Source organism: Betta splendens, chromosome 12 (genome assembly GCF_900634795.4).
Source record: "Betta splendens chromosome 12, fBetSpl5.4, whole genome shotgun sequence".
NCBI lineage: Eukaryota > Metazoa > Chordata > Actinopteri > Anabantiformes > Osphronemidae > Betta > Betta splendens.
The window spans coordinates 11,368,746-11,378,692 of record NC_040892.2 but is presented as its reverse complement, the minus strand read 5'-3'; positions in this window follow the sequence as shown (position 1 = coordinate 11,378,692).

The following is a 9,947-nucleotide window of genomic DNA, read 5'->3' as shown; positions in this document are numbered from 1 at the left end:
TACGTTCACTTTTTCCCTTTCCTTCACAAGTCTGTGTCTGACATCCTTCAGCTTCTGGGCCCCAGCTGCTTGAGGTCAGGACAAGGAGGCACAATCAAGGACCAAGTGGTGTAAAATATCAGTGGGCAATCTTGTTAAGCGCCTCCTCTGCTCTACAAGCTATGATGTCACCTCAATTAACCTTTTGATCTGGTTTAATCAGATTTTGGCGCTCACAGGAAACCTGCAGCGCAATACAAGCTGGGAAATTGAACAATTTGGATGAATGTAAATAAGTCATCCTAATAACACAGATTATTATGCGCTGGCAGCGGCGCAGAGACGGCGCCAACTTATTATTCCAACAAAGCAGTGTTTTTATTTTTAAATTGCATATTCGTTCAACGTGCTGGCAGATCAATGCATTTCCACCCATACGCAGCCGCTCGCGCTGCTTTTTGTTGGTACGGCAGGAGTGGGCCAGCTGCTTAAACAGCTGCAGAGATGCGCCACGCCACTCATCCTCTCCCCGGGGGAATGAATTGGTGTTAATCACCTTCAGAAACAGCACCTCGGCGTAGGATAACAACAAAGCTCTCTGAGCATTACGTGACAGAAGCTGCTGACTCACGCCGCCCGGCCAACGGCTTTTGAAAGCAACGTGTCCTCCCACTCGCTCAGCGCCGCCTGATGCGTCGGGCCACGGCTCCGTCGGCTGTGCTGCCGGGCCCGGCATCTGCGAGCCCGGTCCAGAGAGGAGAGCGCGACACTGATGCCGGCTCCGGAGTCCACGGGACGGGTTCTTGTATAAGCTCGTGACTCACGTCGTGGAAGTGCTATACTGTACATGTGAGTGGGCCCCAGGAGGCAGGGAGGTGTTTGGTAACCTGGCATCCAGGTGAGCTGGAGGCTGAACTACAATCACGGTGTAACAATAGTGTGGTGAAGCATGATGTGTTGTGTAATGCCCTGTGTGGGTGAGCAGCAGATCTCCCCGTTACACAAATACATGTTTAGCGCTAGTCATTACACTTCAAACCAGGTCCCTGCAGCCCAGGCTTCATTCACCTGTAAGCTCCCCGCACGCAGCTAATTAGGCTAATGAGGTCAACGAGTCCCTCAACTCCAGTGAAATCCATGAGCGACGCTCTGGGGACAGTCTGTCTGGCACGAGTCCACTTAGCTGCTGGTTAGTCTGATCCACGATCAGCAAAGTGGACCTGAGCTGATCTCTGCGTCACAGACACTGGCGCTTTTATGGACTTTTCCATGAAACAACACATCCCGGAACCGGTTTGTGTTGCCTTCATTCTCTGGAAAGTTCTCAGCATTAAGAGACGGAACAAGCTGTTACTTCTTGGTCACACTCCACCACTTCCTCTGACAGGAGCAGTAAACCTGGATGACCTCCTTGTCCTTGAGGAAGTCTACTGACAGGTTCCCTCCGGGCCCGCTTGGCTGTGCTTCAGGCTGCTGGTGTGAGTGGTAAGACCACCCTGCACCCACCCAGCGTCCAGTCCACAGGCGTCACAGTTCCAGCCGACGGAAGGATATTTTTGATTTCCCCAACAAAAAGCAAACGTCTATGACTCATCCCTACAAAAGACAGGAAGCAGCGCTGTGACTGGCCTCAGTGGGCGGATTCAGGTGCACTTTCCCAACTTCTTTATTTGCACACTCAGCAGAGCAGACGGCTCGGAACTAGACTGTCCTGGGAGAAGAAGGAGGCGGAGAAGAAACGGGCCGCGTCGGGTTATTGATTAGTAAACTGTGACCACAGCACAACTGGCTGAGACGCCGCTAAGCATGGTGTGAGTGAGTTAAACCTCTCTGTGGTGTTATGCTGTTATTATGGGGCCCCATAATATGCGTGATGAGAGGCACAGAGTGTGAGCTTCATTAATTCAGGATCTTCTTCCAAACCCACTCGAGTTCATACAGCGATTTTCCATCTTATTAAATGCTTAAATGAGGCCAGCACACGTTCTGTCCCGTTAGTGGGGGGGCTGCGCTGCTCGTCCCACATTAATAATCTGTCCCCAGGGAAACGTGGGTATCGATCTGCTTTTCCCACCAGAGATGAGAAGAGATGAACAACATCAAAGGCAAATTAGCATTTTAGTCTTTTACAAATCTATAAATATATATTCTGCCTGTAGGTACAGTAGTTTATGTAAATATGAACTATAATTAATTTACAAATATAGATTTGTTCATATGCAGGTGCTGGTCAAAAAGTTGATTTATATCACTAATTCCATTTAAAAAGAGAAAACGATTATATATTCCTTCATTAGACACAGAGTCATATATTTTAAATAATACATTTTTTAATTGTGATGATTCTAACCGACAAAAAAAACAAAATTCACTATTATAATATTAATACCAAAACAAAGAAAGGAATTTTTAAATCTTGGCCAACTGAAAAGTATGAACGTGCAAAGTATAAGCATGTGCGTCACTCAGTACTTAGTTGTGGCTCCTTTTGCCTGAATCACTGCATCAAGGCGGCATGAGTGGATCAGTCTGTGGTTCTGCTCAGGTGTTATGAGCTCAGGCTGCTCTGATAGTGGCCTTCAGCTCTTCTGTATTGTTGGGTCGGGCATAGCACATCTTACTCTTCACAATACCCTATAGGTTTTCTATGGTCAGACGAGTTTGCAGGCGAAATTAAGAACAGGGACACCATGGTCCTTGAGCCAGGTACTGGTACTGTAGCTTTGCACTGTGTGCAGGGGGAAGGTGAAATCTGTGTCTCCATAAAGTTGGTCACCAGCAGGAAGCAGGAAGTGCTCTAAAATGTCCTGGGGCAGAAATAAACATTTGAAATATATCAGAAGCCTGTGAGTTGACCTTGTGTGTGGTCCGAGGGCCTGGTGGCGACACTGAGCCACATGGGGGGGGGGGCGTGTGCTTAACAGGTGACCTGGAGGAACTAGTCCGAGACAGAATGAGCTGTTCATGTCCCCCACATACTTAACTAACTTAACACTGTGTCCTTTGTCCTGTGAAATTAGCCAGATAATGATGGAGCATTTGAGTCCCAGGTGTCGTGATGACCAGTCAAGTGTCTCCACATGAATCCTGAATGTCACATGTTGCTCCTTATCTGTCCTCATTTACCAGACGAGGAGCAGCTGTGGGGGCGGCACGGTGGTGCGGTGGGTAGCACTGTCGCCTCACAGCAAGAAGGTTCTGGGTTCGATTCCCGGAGGCGGCCCTGGTGCCTTTCTGTGTGGAGTTTGCACGTTCTCCCCGTGTCTGCTGTGGGTTCTCTCTCGGGTTCCTCCGGCTTCCTCCCACAGTCCAAAGACGTGCATTAGGCTTGATTGTGCTTCTCGTCCTATTAGCCCCGTAGGTGTGTGAGTGTGGTGGAGTGAAATGGTTGTTTGGTCCTAATGTGTTGGCCCTGTGATGGACTGGCGACCCATCCATGGTTGTACCCTGGCCTCTCGCCCGTAGCCAGCTGGGATAGGCTCCAGCACCACCCGTGACCCCGCACTAGGGAGTAAGCGGTTAAGAAGATGGATGGATGGATGGATGGAGCAGCTGTGGCCCGAGCGAGTTTGTGAAGCTCACGCGTGACGCGTGAATGGAGGACAACAAATAAACCTGTCTAATTCTGGTTTCTGTCCTGAATGAAATGAAATATTTAACAGAGCTCAGTAAGTTTAGCCTCGAATGTCTTCCTCCGGCTCGGCGTGACTTGAACCTGCTGCATATTCAAGTTAATGAAAGTAGTAGATGATGGGATGAGGAGGCGTGGAGAGGATTTAAAGCACTAATATCTTAAAGTGTCCCTTAAAGCTTCTCTGCGCGGCGGAATGATTAATTGCCAGCCGAGATACGCTGTCGTATTTTTCAGATTTTCCTCCGAATATTTGCATAAGTGAGACACAAATGGAGAGAGACCAAGTGAACGGAGAGGAGCGATGCAACGCTTTGACACGTAGTCATTTGACGTAGTAGCTGCTTCCAAACAACAGTCAGGGACCTGCGTGAGGAGTGACCCTCGCGTCCCTGCTCCTGGTGCAGGTTGTCTCACTGGAGAGCAATCGATTGCCTCATAAATCACCAATTAATGGCAGCTCTGCCTCCTGGAGCTCAGGTAGAAAGGTGTGAATCTCTTAAACCAAGTCAGTGGAAATCCTTCCATTAGCTTGAAGACAATAAGAATCAATCCCGGCATCCTGTTATTGACGTTTGGCGTTAATAGCAGAAAAAGAAGTTTTCCTAACTTTGGTTGCAGCTCCCCTGAATGAGTGACGATGGGGAAATGCAGTATTCAGAGGGTTCAATGGCTTCAGTCGCACCGGGGGGGGTCTGACTCGCGACTCACAATGAATTATGCAGCAGCAGCAGCAGCCGCTACCTGGGGACGGCCGATGTGATCCGTGTTTATGCTCCCTCCTTCAGAAGAAGAGCGCTTCAGAGGAGTCGCTGGGAAATGCTTAGCCGTGACCTTTGACCCGCGTTGGGGTTGTCGGCGCTACACGCCAGAGCAGCCGCAGCCGGCGGAAACGGATGAAGACGCGAGAGACAGATGTTCAGAGCACAAAAACGCAAACCAGCGGCGGTCGGAGGCACGATACGCCGCTCATCCATCTCTGAGGCGACGCGTGTCTGCCTGAATAAATAGAAGCCATGTAATGCGACCATTCCTCCCAGCACCATTTGTAAAAGGCACGGCTTCTCCGTTCCACCCGGCGGGCGACGACGGCGCTCATGACTCATGTGAAGGTGGTGCAGAACGGAAGATGGAAGGTGACGCTGGCTGAGCTCAGGTGGAAACGGCAGCGCGGCTCCAGTCGCAGCAAAACCTGATGGAAAACACATCATCGTCCTCTTCCGTTGTTTGTCTGATGGCCTCATGGACAAAAACGGGTTTGAATTGAACGTTTAGTTTTTAATGGCTCTGTGTTTTTCATTTTATTATGGGATGGGTTAATGGATGGTGTTAATCCATATTCAGAGAAGTGTAAGGCTGCAAATAACATTTATGGCCATTATCAGTACATCAGACGGGAGCCGTGAAATGATTATACCAGTTATTTTACTGTATCGTGATGATCAAAAGTCATAATATGCATTTGTGTCTAACCTGTCACTTCAATTTATAACCTGTACATTTAAAAGAAAACCTAACCAGAGAAATAACCAGAAGAAAACGCCGCTTAATAATCATCAGGTGGAGCCACCAACGGCCCAGTGGTGATGTGCTGGAGCACTGGTGGAACCAGATCCACAGCTGGTTCCCACACATCGAGGGGCAAATATATGAATTAAAGATTGTAAAGTCCACTTGGCTGCTTGACAACACGTTTCATCATCCTTAGTGCAGCTTCCACAGTGTGGGTTTGTATAGCGGGTAAAAACTCAAAAGCCCAAATTAGCAGCGCGGCCTTTCCATTCAGAACGCTGAACTTCTCTCGTGTCTATATGTGTCACAGTGAAGTGGAGATGACGGCGGGTCGGCAGGACCCTCTAATCAGACCCACACAATGAAGCTGGGCCCGGCCGCCCTTCAGCCCACTCGCCGCTGCGATCTTTGAAATGCCAGCTTGTTTCCTTCGCTTAAAAGCCAAGCGAATCAAACCGCAACGGTCAAAGATTGCTGCAGGCCTCCGTCGATTTCCTCTGCATTGTGCACACGTCCTGTTGAAATGTGAGGGGAATGAAAAGGAGCAGGAGTCTGATCGGAAAAAGGGCTTTTACAACATTTACTACAGGAAGGCGGTGGGTGGAAAAGTTTAAAAAGAGACACACGGTTTGTTCTTGGCATTAATATGGCACAAACAGTCAACCTTAAAACCAGGGAGGGCAGCGATGAGGAGGAAGCGTTCCGTCGGAGCAGATTATCAGCGACGCGTAGAAGAAGAATCACTGCGATGACAGAATAACTCAAATAGATTAGGAGCGGGGAGAGAAATGGATCCTAAAGATGAGGAAAGATAAAGGCAGATTGAATCTCTTCACCAGCCGGGTCAGCAGTCTCACTAATGAATGGAGATTTCTGATCGTTTTTCATGTCCCGTTTCGCCCTTCGTGCATTTGCACATTTCACACACTCCAGCGGGAGGAATTTGAGCCTGTGCTGCAGCTCTCTGGGGCTGTGGACGGCCCTAAATCGCCCTCCGGATGCGGCTGGTGATAAAGTTTATGACGCCGGTCACCTCGAAATCACTCTTTCTTGGAGAGCAGGGTCTGATCCTGGCTGGTGGTGTGTTCAAGTCTGGCACGTTCGCGTCTGGTGCTTCAACATTACACCAACGCCAAAATTTCATGAACTAAACGAGAGCAGTGAAAAGTAAATAGTGTTGATTTCTAATGAATCCTGTGTGAGGCGTGAACGATTGTTGCTCCATTTGTCGTCAAGCCTGAGTGTGGATGTGGCTGGAGCACTGGGTGAACTGTGAAATCACCCGCTCTCTCATTAGACTTTTATGGTGTGCGTTAAAGTGCAGCCTGGCTTCATGTCGGCAGCGGTGATGAGGACGTTCGTGGTAACTCTCTGCCGCATTGACCCCATTCTGTGGCTGATGGCGAAACTGGATGGCTCCAGCACGTCTCCGACCAGAAAAACACAAAAATGTCTTTGTTTACTAACTGCACACACTCGTTTCATTGATGAGATGTGTTCAAGGTTTAATATTTTTCTTCAATTTGCAGTTTAACATTTTACTTTTCGTTTTCTAAATGTTATTAATATCCTCGTGACATCTGGCTTTGCATGTCAGCGTTTCCAATTTGGTTCTGTCACAGAGCGTAACTCTCTCTCTTTCTGCACATTTCTCTGCAATAAACATATTTGGAAATAGATTCATTTCTCTTGGCAGAAATCCTCCCACCGATGTGTCATTTCACAAAATGGTGCCCGTGCACACATCCCCTAAACTGGAGGAAGCTGGTGCCTGGAAGGAGCGACCAGATCAGTTTCCTGACACACGTTGCTGCTCGTGTCTTGATGTTTGAATCTGCATTAACTCATTAACACAGTCTCTGTCCTTTTTCACCCTTAGACTCAACCTTTGTTCACTCGTAACACAAAAAAAGAGACTCCATGTTAAAACCGCTTCCTTTCTCCAAGTCTAACTGAAAGATTGTGTGACATAAAATGTGGAACACTGAGAGAACAAAGGCAGGTGGATTTTTACTAGAAGCACTCAGACATCCAGCACAAATGGTTCCCTCTGACCTCGGATGTGCTGTGTTTTGTGTTCCAGCAAGGGCGTAAAGTGCAGTCGGCCAATTACGAGAGTGGGAGAGAGAAGTTTGGAGGAAGCCTTGTAAAAAAAAAAAACGCGTCATTCTTCCCGGCGCGTGAATCATTCGATGCGATGCTGCGCGTCGTCATTTGTGAGCGGCTGCTTCCTGGAGACAAAAGCGCACGCGGAGGAGAAAAGAGGCGGGAAACGTGGCCCGGATTATACATTCATCCGTATCACCATCATTGTGTGGGTCCGCAGCAGAAGCAGGTGTGCTGGAGCCTTCAGTCAGAACCCGCTGGTCCACGTCCGGCTGGACCAGCGGGTTCAGCGGGGATGCGTGTTCCCCGCGTTCTCCCAGCGTCAACAGCGTGTTGTTTGTTCCACGCAGCGCCGCGACCCGCGAGCACTTCAGCTGCCACGTTTACCCGCAAACAGCGGCGCCCCTGTTTGTTCCGAACACTCAATCAAATCAGAACAAATGCTTTCCATTAATCCCGAGCGCGGCTCCGCCGCGGCATCCTTTTAATTCCAAACCGCCACCTACCTTTTGTCCTCGTGCTTGTTTCGCGGCTGACTCCCCCGTGTTTCACCTCGCTTTCCTTCCGCCGACTCGTTCACCCCCTCCTCTCCGTCTAATGCAGCGGGCTGAGGCGGGAGTCGCATCGCGGGAGCGAGAACATGGCGCGTGAGCAGAGAAGCGCTCCGGCTGCTGCCGCATCTGTAGTCACGAGCAGGAACCGAGTGTTTGTGTGGGTTCTGGCGTTTTCGGTAGATCTCGGTGTGGTTAATAAAGCTGCCAGCGTCTCATCTACATCCAGACTTAATGGACGACTACAGCAATCTAAAATTGATGAGTCTCATTTTTTAAGGTTCGTTCTGGTCTGTGCGTGAATTAAAGTCACTTCTCCTCTAATGCGTCGTTTCAGCATCACGTGATGCTGAATTTGATGCTTTACTTTTATGATTTCGATGCTCAAAGTGTCCAGGAAGCTGCTCGTGTCGTCTTCTCACGCAGCTCCTCTCCTGCCCTTCGCCCCAGCGGGCCGTGCTGCGTTCAAGCGCTCTGCGTGTGTGGGCTTGGCAGAAAAGCCATATGATGGAAGCAGATTTCCATCAAACACCACAGACGTTTTTTACCTCGTCCCTGGTTGTTTACCCACTGCTGCCGTCACTTTCTGCTAGTTTCTCTGGACCTTTCAGAGACAGTCTTTATCTTCACCATCAAGCTTTAGTTTTCTTCAGTCTTTCATCAGTCTTTGAGATGAATTGAAATGTGTGTTGCATGTTACACATAATACTGCTTTAAACCACTCTAACTGCACACAATCGGTTTCTTATGTGCATCTAACACAACCAGTCAAAACTGCTGATCGTCCACAAAAGCCTCCAGAGGAACGAGGAAGCCGAGCGCGACCCCGTGACCCCGGAGAAGCGCGGCGTCAGCGCTGCGTTCGCTGCTCAAACAGCAGCATAAATGCATGACTAACAGCCGTAACCCTGAACTGCTTGAACTGCCCCAATGTAAATATCCACGCTCAACGACATCCCAGAATCAATTCTGTCCCACTCGCTCGGCTGAACGGCCCTTCAGCTCGTCCACAAGGTGCACACTTCAGCCACTCGGCGTGTTTTCTGGAAACTCACGCCTTGTTCAACTAAAAATACCCCCCGCTGCATGAATATCTGTTACTCAACGCATCAAACGAGCCGGAACAAGCGTCGATGATGTAGATGAAACATGCTGATGAGCAGAGAGAAAAGCCATCAATGATTAATATGTCTTGTAATAATGTCCTAATATTCAGACTTGGTCCAGTTTTGCTGGTTATGATCTGTATCTGCATATTTTCCTACAAACTGAACCTCATCATGTGTAGCTTCTCTTCCCGTTGTTTCTGTTGACTCAGCAGATTTTCCGTCTTTGCCTCTGCCGTTTCTGGGGTCGACCCTGAAGCGGGCGTTGCTTTTTAGCCCGATGGCTGTGGGTCGCGGAGCAGCCTGCTGCTTGCGGCCACTGCCTCTGTTTGTTCTCCAGCATCCGCCCACACGGAACACCTTCAGGGACTCGACCCGGAGCACGTCGGCTCTATTCTCCCGTCAAACCTGGTGTCACCTGGCACTTTAAGCCGCATTAGGCTCCCTCTCAGCTTCCTCCCACTGACACTTGTCACTTACTGTGAGATGCTGTCAGCTGCAGAGACAACACGCGCCGTCGCCTGAGGCGGAGGGTCTGCTGCCGCGCCAGCGCAGGAACACATCCACCGCAGCTCCACATCTGCCTCCGTCCAGCGGGGGATTCTTCAAACCAACGTGCGCCGCTTCTGGACTAAGTTCTAATGATTGGAATGATTTGATTTAATGAGCTCACGTCGACTCCCATGCTACGATTCAGAAAGTTTAATTTTATGTTGTTTGTCTGAGTCTAAAGTTGACCGCAGCTTCATATGCTGTATTTACAGGCTAACATTCATTTGAATCATTTTATCTACTCACACACAGGAGGAAACCGTGAACAGGTCGTATATGTTTATTTGTTAAGCAGCAGCATCTTCTTGTCCACAGTTTGAATACAGCACATTTCATTAGCTCTGGAATTTATAGTGTGTGTTCTCCCACTGAGCTGAAGCTATGAATCACTTGATGGTGTTCATCAGGACTGACAGAAACAAATGAAGTTGCATGACAGAGGATTAATACGGAGCCATAAAAAAGGCATTAAACATCCAGTCGCACAACGCCTGCAGCCGTAAAGCCCTC